At 45.3% G+C, this 21,810-nt stretch overlaps 1 pseudogene; it reads left to right on the top strand.

Moving 5' to 3' along the window:
• Positions 1-8,414: 8,414 nt before the first annotated feature.
• LOC136659573 (5S ribosomal RNA) lies at positions 8,415-8,535 on the top strand (annotated as a pseudogene).
• The last annotated feature ends 13,275 nt before the right edge of the window (positions 8,536-21,810 follow it).

Here is a 21,810-nt window from a genome sequence, read left to right on the forward strand (position 1 = left end):
TTGCTTGCTTGCTTATTTATTTATTTATTTATTTATTTATTTATTTATTTATTTATTTATTTATTTAATATTTTTCTACCACTCTACCTCCAAGGAGCTGACGGTGGTGTCCATCGCATTCCCTTCCCCCCCTTTTGTCCTCACAACAACCCTGGCTGCAATCCTAACCATGCTTTCCTGATAGTAATCCCCATTGAACAAAATAGGACTTACTTCTGAGTAGACATGGCTAGGATTGTGCCCCCTGTGAGGTAGGTGAGGCTGAGAGATAGTGACTGGCCAGGAAGCTCCATGGCTGAGTGGGGATTTGAACCTGGCTCTTCCAGGTCTAAATCCAACTCCCAAACCGCTACCTGAACAAAGCAGTGAAGTTGAGGGATACCATTTGACTCCACCTTCATTGGAAGGCTGCAGAATGCTCATTACAGTAGAATCTTATTCCCACTGCGAGAAGCTGTCCGTCAGTCCTCGGATTGTGAACGGCAGCTTTTTCTCAATGCCCGCGATGTGGTCCAGGCCCAAGAAGTTGAGCCCTGAGGATTGTCCTGCTACAGCATCAGTCAGAATCCACCGATCATCATCATCATCATCATCATCATCATCATCATCATCATCATCATCATACAGGTATTTATATACCGCCTTTCTTGGTCATCAGATTTCTCCTCAGACTTTATTCAAGGCGGTTTACATAGGCAGGCTGATTTTAAATCCCTGTAGGGAATTTTATAATTGAAGAAGGTTCTGTCTTTCAAGAACCACAACATTTCAGATGGAACTTTTATGATCTGGTATCACATTCTGGCCTCCAGTTTCCTCCCACGCAGGCTGACAAGCAGCTCCTTCATATCTCACTTGAAGGGCGGCCAAAGAGCAGGTGGAATAACTCGGCTCTGCTTGTCAGCTGCTTCAAGGTCTGGCCGTTCAGAAACACACCAACAGTAGAATATGGGTAAGTTCACACCCTGCGCCCCCCTTCAAATGGTGCCCAGGGCTGATGTCCCCACTTGCCACATCCTAGATACGCCACTGAATAGATGGAAGGAAAGGGATGGGGGCAGAGTTACCCAAGGGAAGCACATACAATTGTTTCAAGTTGCACATACTTAAGTGTTGTTATATCGTACGGAATGGGGACACTTGGGTGTTGATACAAACGTGAATTTCGTCAAATTTCAAGCTGCATTTTGAACCTGAACCAGCCCCCCAAATGCAAAGTTACATTTCTTTACAAGGGTCTTTCTTTTGAATTCTTACCTTTTGGGGGCATCTTGGCTAACCTTCTTCGGACTCTGATTGATTTTCTCCACTTTGCAAGCGCCAAAGGTTCTGACTGAGGACCAGGCCTTCGGTTTCGAGTATTTATTCCATCAAAATGTAAATCAACCTGATTGCCCCTCATAATGTTCCACTGTGCTGAGTTCTGCAGGGGTTTGTGTCTCCGCATGCCTGCTGCCTGTCTTTTTCTCATCCAGTCCTATCTACCTCAGCAATCAGGCTTACTCATTTGGACACTGCTGACATTTTACAGCAAGCCACTGCCTTGCTTTGGAGGCACAGGGAGCTTCTGTGGCATGGGGCGTTAGCATTTGAATTATTGATTTGCCTCCGTGGATCGAGAAACCCGCAGGCACCAGAAGAGCATCCTGGTCTTTGGGGCAGGGAAAGCAAGGGGGATTGCAAGTGACGGGTGGGGAAATTGAAAGCCACTGCCAAGCACCCGTCGCTGAGCTGATCTGAGGCACTTGGGGGATGTTGGAGAACTGGTAACCCAGGCAAGGTGGAAGGCACAGCACAGCAAACAAATGCCTTGTGACAGTCCGAAAATCCGTGCTTCCTTTCGATGGAATTGAGCTGACAAGTCAGTGCCACAAACAACCTGCCTAGGCTGCTAAGCAGTAGACCTAATCGCAGGGACTCTTCCTCATTGGCTTTATTCAAATCCCTTCTTAAAATCCACCTTTTCTATGCAGCATGCCTTAGCCCCTCTTTCCAGGTTGTAACTGAGTTTAAGCACCTGTAACTGACACAATCACAGACATTTCTCCTGCCTTTTCCCCCTCTTGTCTCTCTTATGTCAGATTTAGATGGCAAGGACCTAGTTTCTTATTTTTTTTTTTTTTCATTCTGTGTAAACCACCATGTAAATGGATGGTACTATAGTAATAACCAAACACCTAAACATCCTAAGTATAAATGAAATCACTATACACCAACTACGGAAAGCAGTCCTACTCAGAACAGCACACATTTGATGGAAATATCTCTGAATATCCAAGGTCTTTGGAAAGGACCCGAATATTCAACAGGCTAAATTCAGCCACCAACATCTGGTGGTCTGTGCATAAGAACCATATTATTATTATAGGAGATCTTCAGGCAGAGGGTTGACAGGAACCTGTTAGAGATGCTCTAGGGCAGGGGTCTCTAAACTTTCCAACCAAAGAGCCTCATCAAATATCTGGTACAGTGTTGCGGGCCAGAAAAAAAAATTAAATATACAATTTAAATACATTAGAGATGGAGCTTAGATGAATGAATGAATAGGCTTGAGTATCCAGGATTTCTCCAAGCGCCAACACATCTCAAGAAATAAAGCACACACTTAAAATGGACCCCCATTCGCCCCCCCCCCCCCCACAAGTACAACTCTGGTTGTGTTTGGTCAACTGGGCCAGAGGCTCTCAAGGGATCAGACGCTGGCTGCAGGCTGGATAGAGGCTTTCTGCGGACCACATCTGGCCAGGATTTGGAGACCCCTACTCTAGGGCAGTGTTTCTCAAACTGTGTGTCGGGACCCATTTGATGGGTCGTGAGACAATTTCAGGCGGTTCCCCATTCATTTCAATATTTTATTTTTTAATATATTCGATGCCACCATGGTATGTGACTGCGTTTGGGGAAATGTGACAGACCTGTACTTGCTACTATGTATATTCTTCAATGATACATGAACAATGATAGTCAATGGCAATTACTCCTGGGTAAGTGTGGGTAGGATTGCAGCCTAGCTGGTGGCTACCTTAAATGTTTTAATTTTGTTTTCTTGTTGGATTGTTTATGCCTATAAAGGTGGAATGAATGAATGATTACAGCCTAGGATTATTAAAATTTTTCCTGCTTGATGATGTCACTTCCGGTCATGGCATCACTTCTGGTGGGTCCTGACAGATCCTCATTCTAAAAAGTGGGTCCCAGTGCTAAACATGTGAGAACCACTGCCTGATGGCAATGGTTTTAAAACTTTTTAGCACCAGGACCCACTTTTTTGAATGACAATCTGTTGGGACCCACCAGAAGTGAAGTTATGGCCGGATATGACATCATCAAGCAGGAAAATTAGCACTCCCCATATAACAATATCAAATCTAAGTAAATTAAAAGTTCACAAAAAGTATAAGTATAAACTTTTATTTAAAATAAAGAACTCTCCTAACCCAAACAGTTGCTGATCTGTTTAAAAAAAAAATAATTCCCAAATATCCCAAAGGCTGCAATCCTAGCCACCCTTAGTCAGGAGGAAGCCCCATTGACTATCATTGTTAAAAGCATATACAGAGTAGCCTGTTAGAAGTACAGCTCTGTAACATTTCTCCAAATGCAATCACATACCTTGGTACTAGTATATTAGAAATAAGAAACACATTGAAATGAATGGGGATCCACCTGAAATTGACTCGTGACCCACCTAGTGGTTTCCCGACCCACAGTTTGAGAAAGACCGCTCTAGGGGGATTTCCTGCTACAGACAGGGGGTTGGACTGGATGACCTTGGGGGTTCCTTCCAACTCTATGATTCTATTAGGTGCTGATCATCATCATCATCATCATCATCATCATCATCATCATCATCATCATCATCGGTTTGCATCCCAGATGAAACCACGGTGAAAACACTAACTCAAAATCCTCACTAGAGCAGAATGCTGAACTAGTGAGGTCCTGCAGATTGTCATGGTGCAACATAGGCAAATGACTTGCTCTAGCCTTCAGGGGCAGGATGGGCTCTCCTTCACTAGGGCAGCCAAGAAGACCCTGGACTGCTATTCACTAGGGATGCTCTAGCGCTGAATTTCTTGCATCAAGATGAGATGGCTACAAGCTCCCTCCTGCTGTCTGACTGTATGATTCTGCTTTGCCTATCCACCTTCTGTAATTGAGTTTAAATATACAGCCAGGTTATTATACATTCTTGCCAAGTGGAAGTGACTTCCCTGTTTGGATTTGGCAATGCGTGAAGCAGCTCACAGACTACAAAACCTGGTTGCTGGTCAGGGTGGGTGGTCCAGGCTGGTTTTGCTACCCTGCAGAACCCTCCCCTCGCAGACTCGGTTGTCAGACCTGCAGCGTTCGCTCTTATCCCGTGCGACGGTCTGGTTTCTTCTGTGCGATCAAGGAAAGCAGAGTTAATTTTGACAATTAAACATGATTAGTTCTGGAGTGAACAGCAGGGGCTGAGGGAGGGGCACTTCCAAAAAATTAGGAAGACATGCTTTCCTTAATTGAATTGGGCCTATTAACCACAATGAACAGAAAGCGAGGAACAAAAGGCAAATGCAAAAGAAAAGTTTTATTCACTTCTGCTGAAGAGGCGCTAATATTAATAAACTGCTAGATAAATGGATTTGGCAGGGTGTGTTAGAAGGATTAGCTCTTTTAAAAAAAAGAGAGAGATTAGATTTCCCAGAGTAAACACACTGATACACGAGAGAGGCAACGGAGGCTCAGATAAACTGGAGATGCCCTCATTTCTTGACAGGTAGGACATCTGTCAAGATCTTCCCATGGCTCAGCTGATGCAAGGAACCAAAAGTTGATCTAGCTCAGCATTTCCCATAGTGGACACTGAGAAGCCAGAGGAAAAGCTGGAGGGAAAAGGTGCATCCCTCTCACGCTATGCTACAGTGTTTGTGGCTCTTCTGTCTAGAAAAAAAGGTGCCTGAGGGGGGACATGATTGAGATGTACAAAATTATGCAGGGGATGGATAGAGTGGAGAGGGGGATGTTCTTTTCCCTCTCACACAACACCAGAACCAAGGGACATCCACTAAAAATGGAGCTTTGGAAGATACAAAAAAAAAAAAATTCTTTACCCTGCGTGTCATTGGTCTGTGGAACTCCTTGCCACAGGATGTGGTCATGGTGTCTGGCCTAGCTGCCTTTAAAAGGGGATTGGACAGATTTCTGGAAGAAAAGTCCATCACAGGTTACAGTCTGTGAGGAGTATGTGTAACGTCCTAGTTTTCGGCTACCTCAGAATGCCAGATGCAAGGGAGGGCACCGGGATGCAGGTTGTGTCTTGTTGTCTTGTGTGCTCCCTGAGGCATTTGGTGGGCCGCTGTGAGATACAGGAAGCTAGACTAGTTGGGCCTCTGGCCTGATGCAGCAGAGCCCTTCTTATGTTCATATGCTCATTGCACCCCTGCAACTGTTATGGCACAATGGCTGTGTAAGTGTTAAGTGCTGTGATTACAATTCTATCTTAATTGTGAAATATATAAAAAAATATTTCTAGAAAAATAAACCTGAGATTATTCCTGGACAAGACTCTTGAAGGTAAAAAAGAACAACACAGATTCATTGTTGTTTTTTGTTATTGTGAACAATTTTGCTCATGCAAAGGATGAACAATTGATCTCATATATATTAGCTGCAGCCAGAATAGTGGATTGCTTTGCTATATTACACTGAAGACATACCCTCACAAGGGCTATGAAGGAACGGATAGATAAAATACATGACTTCACTATGATAGAAAAATTAACAAAATAAATGCAGATGAGAGTTAAAAAAAAAAAAAGACAGATGCCCAACAATTTTGTTAAGAACTGCAAGCAATGGAATGTCTTTTATCAAGCAATGCATTCATCATGTAGCATTATGCTCCGGCTTGATTATGAAATGTAAATGAACATACAGAAGAATAAACAATGCAGAATAAATCTGATTATATAGATAAGTGGTTGACCAAACGGAGAACATTTAAAATTTTAATGTGCCATGTCCCAGCTTCCGCCTTCATCTGTAACACGGTTATGATTTAAACACAAGCCAAGACGCCTTGGCTTGTATTTAAATCATAACTGCATTATTGATGAAGCCGGAAGCTGGAATGTGGAACATTAAGATTTGAAATGTTCTCTGTTTGGTAAACCACTTATATTTAGATAATGTTATTATTTAGTCTCTGACGGAATCCTTACAGGATTCGGAGCCAGTTCAGTGTGTCTTTGTGTGTGTTTTTAGTGCTCCACCTTGGATTTTGATGTGGCACATTCTGGGGGGTTCTGGAAATATTTCTCTCTTGGCAAAAAGACAGACACAAAAAGGAGGAGGAGGACTATTTGAAGCACAAGGAAAAATAATTTGAGCAAGGAGGCCGGCCCAGTCTCTTCCCTTGTCAATTCCTGAGATCGGGAGCATATATTAAGCATTCAGTGATATCCTTTGTTGCCCTTGATGAGTGCACAAGCTGTGCTATTGTTCTCCCATGAAATGCCATTCATCAGGAAGAGATGGCCCTGAATGGGCACCAGCTCCACATCTGGCTGCAGCTATTACCTGCTTTGGCAGCAAATCAAGAGAAAAGCCCCCAGTTTCTGGAGGAAGTGATGGGAAGAAGCAGTACTGACAGTCTATATAAGAAATACCCATAATTGTCTCACACTGGAGTAACCCAGTGCAATGGACTGCTAGTGATTCAAGAGAGGCAAAAGAAAGTACTTTTTCATTTGATGCAAGGTATGGGATTTGCTTTTCCTAGATATAGGAACCACGTAGATGGCTTAGATGGCTTTAAAGGTAGAAACCCACCGAGGACAGATCTATTCCCAGAGACTGTACACCACTGTGCATCAATTGCCAAGCGACAATGTTAGGGGAGGGCTGTTCCTTCATGCACTGTTTGTGGGCTGGAAGCATCTAGTTCAGGTGTGTCACACATAAGGTCCACAGGCCGGATGCAGCCCCGGAAGCAATTCCTCCACCTCACTGTTATAATTGGGCTTTCCCAGTGTGATAATTGGGCACTCTCTCATATCTTAAAATTGTGAAGGAGATTTCTTGTCTGTCATTTACAGCTAATGAGTTTCTATGTGAGAACAAAGTGCTTATTTCTGGCCGTCATCTGCTTAATGATGTCACTTCCTGCTTAATGATGTCACTTCTGTCCTTCAGCAGGCACCACGAATGCGATTTGGCCCACTATTTGAAACACTGGAAAAGATTTTGATGCCCTCAGGACAAGGACTTGTCCTCTTATTGTGTGTAACCTAAAGCACCACATACATTGATGGTGCTATATTAAAATAAAATTAAACAATCATCATAATCGTCGTTGTCGCCATCACCACAATCAGTATAGATTTTAAAAATGCCAGGGGTCCAGAGGGATGATGACTGGGGCTGGGGCTGAGGCTGGGTTGGAGGGTGATTTGGAACTGTTATGGCATTTGGAGGAAATCCACTTCTCCATATCAATGCTGCGTAATGTGCTGCGTTTGCTCGGTGCACGTTTGTTTGCTAAATGAGGAACATTCGAGACAGTGGGTGGGTGGCAAAGGAAAGACCATTTCTTGGGCTGTAAACCTCAAGGCTTACAATTGTGCCTGCTTCCCATCCTTCTCATCGCACAGGGGATGCCATCTGGAGTGTCAACCTTTGTAGGGTTCCCTCCCAAATCCACCACTCTCTGAATTTAAAATAAACCCAACCGGCTTCCTTTGTTTTGGTTTTGGCAAATCGGTGAATGAACAAGCAGCACAGGGTGTTCTGCCGGGAGCTCCATCTCTCCTTAGAGAAGGAGAAAAGCACTGTGAGAGAAGGAGGGAGTCGACATCTAGGACAAGGCCAACCATTGATCAAAGCCCTTGTTTTGTTCCTCCCCCCCCCAGACAATTCAGGCATGGCAGAGGCGTCCTTCTTCACATCAGCTGATGGCAGCCTGTCACAGATTGTGAATGAGAAGCATTGGCCTGATGGTGTAAGAAGATCAGTGCAATATTACTTTCTTAGTGATACCGAAAGCCTTTGAATGCAGCATTTAAACTTAATCTCCAATGCCAGTAAGGAAAATGTATTGGTGTAAGGCAGCAGGCCCCAAACTCTCAGGGAGAGTTTGGAAACCAGTAAGTATTTGTAGGGGACGGGAGGGGGCAGCAACACAATCGCCATGATCATGCTGCTGCTGGGGGGAAAGGCTTTTTTTTTTTTTTACTTACCCCGGGGGCTGCTATGGCTCTGCAGTGGGTCCAGAGAGCCTCTGACCCCCTTTGCAAGCCTCCCAGCATCTCCACAGTGCTGTAAGAAAACAAAAAGAAAAATATTTTTAGTGGCTGTTCCTCTGATTTCAGTGCCGGCAGGATGAGACAGCCCTCCCAGCTGGCGCTGCCTACTCCAGAATTGCAGCAAATATGTTTGATGGCACACTGTTACCCTGCACATGCCCGATCTTGTCTGATCTCGGAAGCTAAGCAGGGTCAGGCCTGGTTAGTACTTGGATGGGAGACCGCCTGGGAATACCGGGTGCTGTAGGCTTATACCATAGTCTTTCGAGACTGAAGGTTGCCAACCATTGCTACAACTAGCACTGGCAAAGTGCTGCTGCCCTGGTACTTGCAATTCTTTGGATTGCAACATTAGTTTCTCTACCGGCAGCATACCTGTCATCTGGCTAAGAAAAGAGCTACCGTTTGCCCTGGAGCTGTGAGGGGGTACAGCAAAACCCCAACCTCTTGGATTCCTGGGGGTGGGCCCCAGTAATCCAAAATGAAACTATAGTATGTGATGGATTCATCATTGAGCTCAGGCAAGCATTTTGATCCACTACACCTATACCTCTCATTAATCTGCAGGCTTTCAATTATTTTGAAAGTATTTTGGAAACTATCTCAGGAGCGGTGCTGTCACTTGTGGGTGAGAGAACCAGAAATGCCTCTTCAAAGCTGTTGTCTTCCGTGTGCCTGTCATCTAAAGACAATATTTTCCTCTCAACTGTTATTTATCTCGCATGCAAATGGATTCAGATGTAATCAATCAATCAACTAAAAACGCATGAAGTTCTGTTTTCTTTAATCTAGTGACAGCTATACTAGTTGGGAGGGGTGTGTGTGAAATAAAGCAGAGAGTAATTATTGAAAGCATTAAGACGTAGCCCAAAATTGGAAAAAAACTACTACATCAGAAACCAGATGTTCTAGGACTGTTGCCTCTCGTTAAGGACGGACACCAGACTATGGAAATGCCATTTCAAAGGAAACTCTCAGCAGGGCTATCCTCTGTTACCAGACGGCATCTGGTGAAATATACATGATATTATGTATCATGAAATATGATACATGAAATATAGATAAGGCAAACAGTCACCCTTGTGTTAATTTAATTGCTGTTTCTTTTGAAGAGAGAAAAGTCTCTTAGGGGGATGCTGGCCAGCTAGTGTCAACCTCTGTGATTTGTATCACATTTCCAGAGAAAAATAACATTAGCTTTTATTGGGGGGAGGGGGGTCTCCAACTCTCCTTAAGGAAGCTGCAGGGTACTCACCATCTCCAGATCCATTACAAGTCACATCAGAGCAATGTAAGAGGTGCACTGACCCTTTCTCAGCCCTAAGATGAATGTGTCAAGGTAGGGCCATGAGGTCAAGTGAGGCTCCGCACCTGGGGCATTTGCCCCATACAATGAATGGGAGGTCTGCCACTGCTAGGTCTGCAGCAGTGGAGGGCTCTCTATGGGATATGCTTCCTCAGGTTATCCAGGTGGTGTCTTCGCGCATTGTACAGCAAAGGCGCTTTATGGCAGAAAGCTCTATAGCTTCACAATTTCGTTCAAGGAGTTTCACAGCCCGTGGATTCCATTAATATACCTCTACAATGCTCTGAGGCAGTCATTAGTTGCTCCATTGTCATCTCAAGGACTGAGGAATGAGCTAAGCTGAAGACTGAGACTGATGCAGTGTGAAATACAGTAAAGCACTGCAACTCGTTGGCTATTTTATATTCAATAACTATGCATCAGATTAATTTTCTTGCCTTGAATCCTCCCAGGGCTGGTGTCTGAAGTGGCATACCAAATGTCAGCTCTCATGACCCTGCAGCAAGCCAACTCCTACCCCTGCCACCCTTTCTCCTTCCACTTCCTGAAATCAAAAAGGAAAATGTGAATTGAATGAAAGAGGAAGTGTGAAGGAGAGGAGAGTGGTAGGCTAGGGTGTCTCCTGGGAGATGATGTTCTAGACCCAAACTCTCCTCTCCTTCACATATCCTCTTCTGCTCTGTTTCCCTATTCTTTTTTCAATACAGAGAGCAGGAGAAGGAGCAATGGAGAAAGGTGGATGGGTGGACAAAAGCAGCCTCCCTCCACCAGTGTGCCACCTGTGGTGACTTTCTCAAAAAGACTCATGGTGGCCTTGGATCTTCCTAATAGTTTTTGCAACACATACAGTAAATAGCTTAGCACTGGAATGTTTCAGGTTGTTTCTGCTGTTCTCACAAGAGAATATTCCATGTGGAAGTGATGTGCCTCCCCACCATCTCTGTATGCAAGAGCCCCACCCTGTGTCTTCCCCACACCTTGTGAAAGATACTTACCTTGAAAATGCCCTGAATCAGGGCATCCATTCATTGCATACTTCCACCATCCTCACATACATCCTTTAAGAACCTTTTAGAAACACGCTCTCTTATTCTCGCTCTATATCTCATGTCCTCAGTGTTTTCAAACAGAAAAAGCGGCCCTAAAACAAAGAGAGAGATGGATGGTAATAGTTTTATAGATCAATACATAGATAACATTTCATCACCTCATCTTGCTCTACAGCCCCAAAATTTAAGATCACTTCTCTATATTGAATCAGAGAAGGCTGTTAATTCTCCTACCAAGCCTGGAACATTCCTGGAAGCCTTGCAACAAAATGTTGAGATTGAGGTCACAGTTCAGCATGAGACCCAGCCTGCAAGGAGAGAAAATGGGTGCTCAGGTTACAGGAGTGTAAATAAGAGGGACCTGGCTACTGCAGGGGTTGTCTAGGCATGGCCCCCCACCATGTGTTCCACCTGTAGACCCATTCCTGCCCCTCACCTATTGTTATGGAGAGCATGATTTGTCTGAAATTGGGAGGAAAGACAGGCGGTTCGGCTTCTGGATTTCATTATGGGCCCCCTGGCTCTGTAACTGGGAAGGGGATGCTCATCAATAGCCTGGCCATTTCTCCATTCTTGAGGACATACTGGGCTACTGCAAACCTGTAAGCAGACTGATGAATCCCCTCAAGTTGGAAGGAACAATAACTCACTCAGATCCATAAGACTCCAGGGGAAGACAATTCTAATAGATGCCCTGCTCTTGGAGAAATTAGCAGCCTCAGTAAGGAAAAGAGAAAGTGTGAAGGAGAAGAGAGTGGTGGGCTAGATTATCTCCTTGGTTATCTCCTCTTCCCCATATCCTCTTCCGCTCTGTCTCCCTTTTCCTGATCATGACAAAGGAGTGATGTTGATCCCCTCGACTACCAAAGTACCATCTTCCTGGCCACTCTGGAATGCCAGATCAAGTCCTTTGCACATGCCTGATCTCGAAAGCTAAGCAGAGTCAGGCCTGGTTAGTACTTGGATGGGAGACCGCCTGGGAATACCAGGTGCTGTAGGCTTATACCATAGTCTTTCGAGACTGAAGGTTGCCAACCAGCCTGCCAAATGCAAGCCCATAGCTGCTGTGTGAGCTGCTCCTGGGGCAGATGCCTTGGTGTGGACAGTGAGAACCCCCAGCATTGTGATTCCCTCTCCTATCTCTTTCAACCTTTCTTCCATGCCCTCTTCCGGTTTCAAGAAGAGGAGGAGGAGGAGAACCTCTTCCTGCAGATTTGATCCATGGAAGTGCTCCCCATGTTCTCATGTCAGCGTGACCTGCAAAGATGGGTGCAAGCCATGTTCACAGTTAGCCCATCAATGAGGCTGATAGTTAGGGGTTGGCCAGGCAGTGCTTTGACAAAGGAGCACCACCCTGCTACCTGCCGCCATTGCTCCTTTTCCTCTCACTCCCTGGATTTAAAAAGGCAGAGAGGAGCAGAGCAGAAGGGGAAGTGTGTGAAAGAGGGGAGTGCTGGGCTAGTGCATCTCATGGGAGACCTTCTAGCCCACCAGTCTCCTCTCCCCACTTCCTCTTCTGCTCCATTCCTCTCTCCCTGTTCCAATCCCAGAAGCAGGAGAAGGGATGGGGGAGGTAGCCGCTGGCACTGCTATGGAAGAAAGCGCCATGCACCGGTGCTGTGAGATCCAGAGCCACCTCCGTCAGTGTTTGTTTTGCAACACAATGTCGACCTGAGACCTGGTGCTGCAGAAGTGAACCAGGATTTTTTTTTTTTTGCTTTTGCTTTCTGAAATACAACCCATGACAAAGCAACCTCTCTTTGCAACATAACGCCTCTCTCTGGTGCAATGTGTTGGTGTTTTGGGGTTCTGCAAAAAGACACTTGAAAAGCAGCAAGATGTGACAGACAGCTCGAGGGGAGGGGGGATGAAACAGAGTGAAACGCTACAGGCGGGTGCTGTAGTGCCTGTTAAGTAGCTGGAGGGGGAGGAATGAAAGGGGGGGGGATTTATGTCCTGAACTGATAGGAATTCTCTCCAGATGCAGTCCAGGGGAAAAAGGAAAACAGTAATCAAATGACCTTTTGAATAAATCAAGAGCTACCCAGTACTGCAGCTCCGGCTCCTTAATAAACATTACATCTTTGTTGCTCTCTTTTCTTTTTCCTCCTTGCTGTGACATAATTAACAAGGATGAATTGTTATTACATTAAAATGGATTATGCTGCAGTTACTTTACATAATAAACTGGAGCGGTGCAACTTCCTCCTGACAAGCAGGCTGCAACTTGTAAAACAGGCAAAATTACAACAAGGTGGAGGAGCCCAGGCACCTCGCCGTACGCACTGCAATATAAAAGAAAATCATCGGGAGCGCAGCGGTACAGCTGTGGACCACCCTCTGTAGGACTTGCTCAAGTCCTCTCGGGCAGAGAACCTCGAGCCCCTTGAGTGGTCCCGGCCATGCCACATGTGGTCCCCTTCTTCCCTGGCAAGTCTTCACCGTTTCTCCTGTTGCTCCACGGATTCAAACAAGAAGGGGGAAGGCATGAAATGGAGAAGAGCAAATGTGGAGGAGAGGGGAGCAGTATGCCAGGGCAGGGGCAGCCGAAGACCACTCAACACCTGAAGTCACCTGCCAAATTCTGCTCACTTCTTACCCAATGATGTGCTAAACTCTGTTCCTTCCACGCTCTAGTATTCTAACTCAGCGCTTCCCTCCTCTCCAGATTTCACTTCCTTTCTATTCCCTTATCCTTTGCTAAGTCAGGGAATGGAAGGAGGTGCAGTGGAGGCAAGCAGGCAAACACCTCCCACCAATCTGCTACCTGAGGCAGCAGTTTCAGTTTGCCTCATGGATGGGCCGGCCTTGTGCCAGAGCATTCCTGGCACTCTAGTTCACCAGTATCCTCTCCTATGCTCTTCCACTTTCTCCCGTTTTCACATTTAAGGAACAGGAAGATGTGTGGTAGAGGGAGGCCAGTGCTCTTTCCTTCCCCTAGCAACTGGCATTCATAGGTACACTGCATCTGAGCATGGAGGTTAGCTGTCATTTCTAATGCCTGTTGCCCTATATATGAATTAATCTAATCCCACTTTAGAGCGTTCAAAGTCAGTGGCTATCACAACTTCCGGTGACAGGAAATTACCTTGTACACTATGTAAAGAAGTGCTTTTTTTGGTCTATATTGAACCCACTGTCAATCAATTTCCAGGAATAGGGAGACAAGTAGCCCAATACTATCCAGGGCTTACACAGCTGGATCTCACAGTCCTTCAGCCTAAGTCCCATAATGATAGTGCAAAATCATTCCGTCATTTCTGTGGGCCGCAGCCACCAAGGGCAAACGACCAGAGAATGCACAGGGGCGACAGCAGCTTGCTGAACCTCCTCTGTCCTGCACTGTTGTAGGTAAGTCAGTGTGGGGGTGGAATGGGGAAGGGATCATGGGCGGTTTGGGTCAGGGAAAGGCTGGGCCAGGGGTTGGAGGGGAGGATCGCAGCAGTGCACACTAAGATCCTATCTCCCTTTCCCAGCCCAACATGCCCCTGACTTACCTTGGAGAAGACCCTTTCAGGTGGCCTAAGGGGAGGTCGGTAAACAAGATTTTTACTTCCTTCTCCTGGGCTATCTGATTTCCACCACTGCCACAGCATGTAGCACACACTCCATTGGTGCCACTACATCGTGCAGGCTGGTGGGGGCTAGGATTGGGTCCAAAGTATGGGAAATTGCTGTGACAGCAAAACTCACAAAGTAGCTAGTGATTGGGGAACAAAGACAGTGTCTCACAGACTTGCTAAAGATGGGAAGCAATTTTATTGTACAGTATTTTATCCAGCAAAGTATTCAAGTTCTAGGATAAATGTGCATTTATATTTTTAGTGATTCGCTGCAGTATATTTTAGTTATGAAGAGAACACTGTGATGTAAAAAATGAGATTTCCCCCCCCCCTTTCTCTCTCTTCTCAAAACAGTTGCCTCCTTTCCTAGGCAAGAAATCGCAGTGTGATTTGAAACTGCTTGGCACCCCATTTGGCACAAATGTCCCTGGCTCTCAGGCTGACAAAGAGTTCTACACAAAGATCTTGTGGGACCAAGGCTGATGAGCAAACAGATTGAGGTTATGCAATGCTGCTGGCTGCTGTGACATCACTGAATGGTCAGATGTCAATCAAGATCTGGGTAATCCAAAAACAATTCATGGAAATGGAGGAATATTCCCAAAGAAACTCTGAGCATAAGTTGAAAAAGAGTGACCAGGTTTGTGCCAAGGCCTCCCAATGTCTGGGGCAGAGTGTCAAAATGCTGCTGCACCAGCTACTGCCTTCACTACTTCTTCTCCCTTCTCTGAATGTAAAAGGGAAGAACAGAGCAGAAGAGGAAGTGTGGAGGAGGGCTAGAGAGGGGGGTGGTGGAGGTGGGCTAGATTGTCTGGCCATTCTAGGCCAGTAGTCCTCTCCTCTCCTTTCCTCTTCTCTCCTCCAAATGTTCTCTTCTGCTCTGTTCCCCTCTTTTTTTCAAATTTAGGATGGAGGAGGAGTAATGGAGGTGAATGGACAGAAGCAGGTACCCTCACAAATCCACCACCTGATGTGCCCACCACAGGCAATCTCATGGACAGGCTGGCCCTGAGTAAGGCTGCTTGGGGAAGAAAGCAAAATAAGTAATTGAAAATGAGAGATTTGTTCAGCTCCTGAGTGAACATGTCTGTGTGTGTGTGTGGGGGGGGTGTCATTTAGGAAGAGTGAGCAGTTCCCCAAGCCCCTGTGCTTCAGACTATATATATGATTATATATATCACACAGGTGTACCTGACCCGCATCTCTGACCAACTCCAAAAGTGGGTCTCCAAATTTCCAGATGGACTATAGTTAGCATTCAGGGCATCTGCTGAAGGCTGGAAGTGATATCATTAAGCAGAAAGTTCCATCATTAAGCAGGTGATGGCCAGAAATCAGCTCTTGGTTCTCACATAGAAACTCATTAGCAGTAAATGACAAAAGAGAAAATACACCAATCTCGATCATATTTCAAGATATGGGAACGCCCAATTTTCATGTGGGCTGCCTTTTCAGCAGTAACACCTCAGCACTGCTCAGCAGCTGAGGGCCAGATAAAAAAGCTTTTGAGGGCCGCATCTGGCCCCCTGGGCCTTATGTTTGAGACCACTGGTTTATCTGCTTAGAAACAAAACACATGTGTCCTACACATGTCATTCATGCATAAAGTAACTCCGTTTGGGGGAATTCGCTTTTCAAAGGGAGAGCTGAAATTGACCAGCGTGGCTGTTTTGGATTGTTGACATGGGTGAATGTGCAGACAACCTCAAACTGCCTCAAAGTGCCTCAGAACTAGGCTACCAGAACCCATGAGACTCAGCTTTTTCAAAAGAAGATAGAGTTCATTAAAGAAATATAGATAATTAGTAAAACACAAATTTACTTTCAGGTCCTTTGCTTAGAAGATCTGATACGGAGCTTTAAATGGTTATATGGAGAAGAGATACTTGCAAATCTCTTGCAAAGGAAAGCTTGCAAAGGAAAACACCCTACAGGTAGACCACAGCTGCGATAAAAGGACATCTGCAAGAGGGATCTGAAGGCCTTAGGAGTGGACCTCAACAGGTGGGAAACCCTGGCCTCTGAGCGGCCCGCTTGGAGGCAGGCTGTGCAGCATGGCCTTTCCCAGTTTGAAGAGACACTTGGCCAACAGTCTGAGGCAAAGAGGCAAAGAAGGAAGGCCCACAGCCAGGGAGACAGACCAGGGACAGACTGCACTTGCTCCAGGTGTGGAAGGGATTGTCACTCCCGAATTGGCCTTTTCACTACACGCTGTTCCAGTACCACTATTCAGAGCGCGATACCAGAGTCTTTCGAGACTGAAGGTTGCCAACAGGAGACTTGCAAATAGCTATGTATTTTTGTATACCATCCTGTTATATATCAATCAATGCAGAATTTCATGCAAGTGGAATGAAACAAACCACGTTGAAATATCTGTATCCTATCAAATGTTATGTCCAAATAAAAAGTAAAGGAAAGCATCTCTGCCTTATATAACAAAATGTGGATTTCATGAACTCAAAACTGGCACAATCCAGAGGCACCCTTGGGCCGGCACAAGTCCCTTGCAAGTCCCTTATGAGTCAGCTCTCATTTCCATGTATCAGAGCTAATACTAGAACTCTTATTCAGTTGCGTGTCATCAAGTTGGGCAGTTTTTTTTTGTTGTTTAGTGATTTGTTGGGTGACCTGTACTGTTATGCATTAAGATAAAGGTAATGGGGGTGACACCAACCCTAGTGATGACACTGCATTTGGGCTGTGCATAGGATATTGTAACTTAGTCTGAATGGTTTGGTATGGGAGGTGGTCCATCATGGGGCTGATGCAGTGATTTCTCATACCGGGTGACATCAATCCTAGTGATGCTTCTGATTGTCTTTGACTGTGTCCTTCCAGGAAGACACAAAAAGGCTTGATGGCTCACCCATCAGAGAGGTTCCTGCTGGACAATAGGCATGACCAGGTGTACTGCCACAGGCTCAAGGGTTTTTCTTTTGTTGGGAGAGACTTCTTCCAAGAGATTGAAAAGAATGCCCAGGTGGCCTGACTTCTGGACAATTTGGAACTAATTTATTATGCAGGCAGGACTTGATATTGCAGCAGTTTTGATCAGGATGGAGCACCCAAAAATGTGCAAGACCCTGAGGGGGGAAGGAGGCATGCAGATATCCCTGACTTAGCATATCTCTAGAGCAGCCATTTTCAACCACTGTACCATGGCACACTGGTGTGCCGTGAGTGGTCCACAGGTGTGCCACAGGAATTTGGGGGAAGATTATTTATTAATAGGGCCAATGGGGAAGTGAGCCCCCCCCCACTGGCAGCATGGTGTGCCTTGTCAAGTGTCAAAAACCTGATGGTGTGCCTTGACCATTTTAGTGCCTTGTCAGCGTGCCATGAGATGAAAAAGGTTGAAAATCGCAGCTCTAGAGAGTCTCAGTGTGATCTCACCTCTGCTGGGCAAAGTTCCCTGTATGACTCCCAGGATGAAATCCAGAATGGAATGAGACCAAGATGGAGTTTGAACAGTACACTTGATGGGAAAGAGAGGGTGTCCCTGTAACGCTAGGCCTAGGCTGACTTGCTAATAGGAAATTTCTCCTTTTTCTTTAGCATTCCCAACAGCATTTCCCAATAGCATTTGCAGAGGTTGCTCTATATTCCAGCCCTGGAGAGTGGGCTCTGCTCAATCCACACCAAAAGTGCCTATATGAATCCGTCATGCTGGTCAATTATGAAAATGTGATCTCTGTAGGTAAGGAGGATCCTTTGGCCCTTGATTGGCAGATGCCCCAGGTTAAACAGAAGACCAAATCAGTCCTTCAGTGGAGGTTGCCAAGAGGAGTTGGTGGCAGAGTTGGTAGCCACACTGCTGCTGGCCAATGGCCCCTCATCCTCCCCTTCTGGCTAGCTCAGATCTGAGTCACTTGGTAAGGAGGGTAGCTTCAACCTGGGGACACGGGACTATAAATTTGCTGGAAGGCCTTGGCCATCTTGTCCCTTTGAAGGACACATGGAATCCTAACGGAATGGCTGTCGGGCTGCACATGGAAGCTGCCTTATGCAGAGCCAGACCCTTAGTCCATCCAGCTGCATGCTCTCTACGCTGACTGAGAGTGGCTCTCCAGGCAGAGCCATCCCTAGAAGGGTGCAGACCCCGGGGTAACTCAGGCAGTTTGCCCCTCCCCCCACTGTTTAGGTACTGATGGATTAAAAACAGGGTTTGTCAAACTGTGGGTCACAATCCACTTGATGGGTCGTGAAGCTTTAGCTGATAGATTGCTGAGAAGGCAAATGTGTGGAGCCCTATGGAAAGTGAAACTGAGCCATATCGCACATTTGCTTGCTAGCAGGCAAACTTCTCTTAGTCCATTGGAAAGGGCAAACTGAGAGGAATCCAACGACACCGGATTGGTGCTGATCCGAAGAATGTAGCCCTCCAAAAATACTTGAGAAAGAAGTCCCTCCTTCCAAGCTGATGACTTTATTGAGCCCTATGGAAAGCAAAACTAAGCTACACATTTGCATTTACTCAAGAGTAAGCAAGTGTGCCTTTGCTCAAGGTCAGGACAGGCAAAGAGGAATACAAGGGCACCAGAATGGTTCCAATCTGATTACAGTGGAGCTCAACAAATGCTCCAGAAGGCAGGCCCCCCCCCCCCCAATTAAAAGGAATAAAATAGAGGCTTGAGCTGGTAAGGTGATTTTTCTTTTTCTTTTTGAGACTTGTAAAGCTAGCTGGGCCCTGATAGTGATATGGTTTAAATATAGGCAAATTGAACTGGGCACTGAGTAGGGCTGAAAACCTTACTGATTTGTGTGTGCGTGGGGGGCAGTGTTATTGCAGGCAAGCGACAGAGAAAATTCACTTGGTGGAACAGGGCTGGCTTCCCCTTATTTAATTATTTGTTTTACCTTTAATTATTTATAATTATTTATTTTAATTTGCTTGATGATGTCACTTCCAGCCATGACATCACTTCTGATGGGTCTGGAACAGATTGTCATTCTAAAAAGTGGGTCCCGATACTGAAAGTTTGAGAACCACGGATTAAAAAAATTTCAGTACCTCTTTTCCTACACTCAAAGTGGTGTACAACAAAGAAGGAGAGAAACTTGGGTTCTTGTTCTGATTTCTTATTGATTAGAGTTAAGGCAGCAATCTCTTTAGAGTTTCATCTTTTATTATAGATATATAACCAACAGAAATATTGCTTCCATGAAGTCCTGGGGTGACTCAAAGCTCCACCCACCCAACCAAGGTCTTTATACCCTTAGAATAAGTTACATAAGCAAGTTGGATACACTCCCTAATCTCTAATTTAAGCAAAAACTTTTCTATCTGTACCTCATTCCTTATTAAGGAAAAAAAACAACTCATCCCTTCCCTACCTCTGCTCTTAATGAGGCCAGGAGAGGAGGAGTGCAAGGCCATCGAGAATGGCCCTGATCTGATGTGAGGCTCAACAAACGCTCATGAAGGTGCCCCCTATCCCACCATAGTAAAAAAGGATTAAGTGGCTGGAAAAGTTTAGTAGCAAAGTATCGTAAAGCTAGGTGAGTCCAAATAGTGTCTTGTTTTAAAAAGTGGTTCCTGGTGCTAAAACGTTTGGAAACCACTAGGCTGGACATTTGGATATATGTAAGTAAGTGAACCCAATCTCTTGAATTTTTGGAACTGTATCTCACAAACAAGTCTCAAATCTTTAAATCAGCCAGGCATGATCTGGCAGGAATTCCATTCCAATTCATCTGGCTGTGATCTGGTCATTTTAGCATGGCCAGTGGGCTCTCTCTGCTTCTGAACCAGAGACCCACTTTCCCATGCACACACCAAAGCATCTGAAACTCTCATCCATTTCAAAGGCAATTTCTTATGCCGCCCTTGGGAGTTGGCCGCTGTTTGAGACACCTAAGTTCAAAACCCTTTGAACTCAAGCATCAGTCCAACCAACCATCTGCCTTTTGTTTTTACATGATTTATTTTGCAGCTGGTGTTTTTAGGGCTTTTTGCTGTCATTTGGACCATTGGCTCATTTATTCTGCAAATTCCCCTTGTATCATTTTATGGAAAGGTGGGGGAAAAAAATCAGGCATCACAGGGAGGGATGCTGACAAATTCCTGCACGGTCATATTTCTTCCTGATGTTGAGGTTGTGCCTTATTGGAAAAGCTTCCTGTGATTTATTTATTTATTTATTTATTTATTTATTTATTTATTTATTTATTTATTTATCCACATGTTTATGCCACCCATTCCCCATGGTGATGTATGTGGCTCAAGCCCAGGGTGATGTATGTGCTCCCTTCCCTCCTTTTGGTCCTCACAACAACCCCATAAGGCCGGTTAGGAGGAGAGTTTGGAAGCTTCACGGCTGAGTGGAGGTTGCAAGTTCTGTCATCACGTTGTGGGGATAGGATTGGGCCGTAAGCAGTCACACAGCTGGGGAGGAAGCCGCAACGCTCCATGGAAACGGCCCCTCCCATTCACCATCAGAGCCATTCTAGGCAGCAAAGGCAAAGCCCAGGAGACTGCCCAGAATGACTCCAGTGGTGACTGGGAGCAGCCACTTACATGGAGCAATTCAGGGCCTGCAGTACTTACATTCCCCCCCTCTAGCTACACTACTGGCCATAAGCTCTGTGCTAAGTCTTTGTGGAAAAGGCTGCATTCCTAAGCAGCAACACTGGATGATTAGGGCAGGCATACTTAAGAACATAAGAACAAAAGAAGAGCCCATCTAGTCCAGCTTCCTGTCCAAAGGCCCATCTAGTCCAGCTTCCTATATCTCACAGTGGCCCACCAGATGCCTCCAGGAGCACACAAGACCACAAGAGACCTGCATCCTGGTGTCCTACTTTGCATCTGGCATTCTAAGGTACCTTACTTTTAAAACCAGGAGGTTGCATGTACCCATCATGGCTTGTAACCTGTGATGGACTTTTCCTCCAGAAACTTGTCTGATCCCCTTTTAAAGGCATCCAGGCCAGATGCTATCAGTGGCGTAGCTAATGATTGCGTAGCCCGGTGCAAAGCTCAAAATGATGCCCTGGAAGTGATGTCACAACCAGAAGTGATGTCACGCCCAGGCTTTTTAAAAAGTGAAAATCAGAGGAAAACCTGTCTCCTCCCCCCAGAAGCTCCCCACCCACTTGCTATGCTGTTCCCCCCCCCAGCCAGTGGCATAGCTAAGGTAGCATATCTGCTACCTGGGGTCAAAGAAGATTTTGTAGCTCCCCCATGACAAAATCAAAGTTAATTAAGTGAATAAAAGTGTACCCCTTATTGGTTAGAGACACTGTGCAATGGTGAAGAGGGGCAGTTATTCTTCCCCTGCGAAATATAAGAGAAGCATCACTTGAAAAAGTACCTCTACTCATTTAGCAGGGGTTACTGTATTATGATACATAGAAATGATAGCTGACTCATATTAACACCCTATTGGTTCCATGTTGTATCATAATAACATCTCATTGGCTCTCAGAAAAATCAGTTTCATAGGTTTTAAGTTTAAAAAAATCCACTTTTTGTTCCATAAGGCAGTTGTGTTTTCATTCTCTGGTTAATTGGCCATAACGTTTGGCAGAATACAGATATTCCAATTAGGTTTCTTTCATTGAATTCAGCATTAAATTACCTTTCTAGTGATATATAACATGAT

The sequence above is a fragment of the Tiliqua scincoides genome, chromosome 8 (genome assembly GCF_035046505.1).
Source record: "Tiliqua scincoides isolate rTilSci1 chromosome 8, rTilSci1.hap2, whole genome shotgun sequence".
Taxonomy (NCBI): domain Eukaryota; kingdom Metazoa; phylum Chordata; class Lepidosauria; order Squamata; family Scincidae; genus Tiliqua; species Tiliqua scincoides.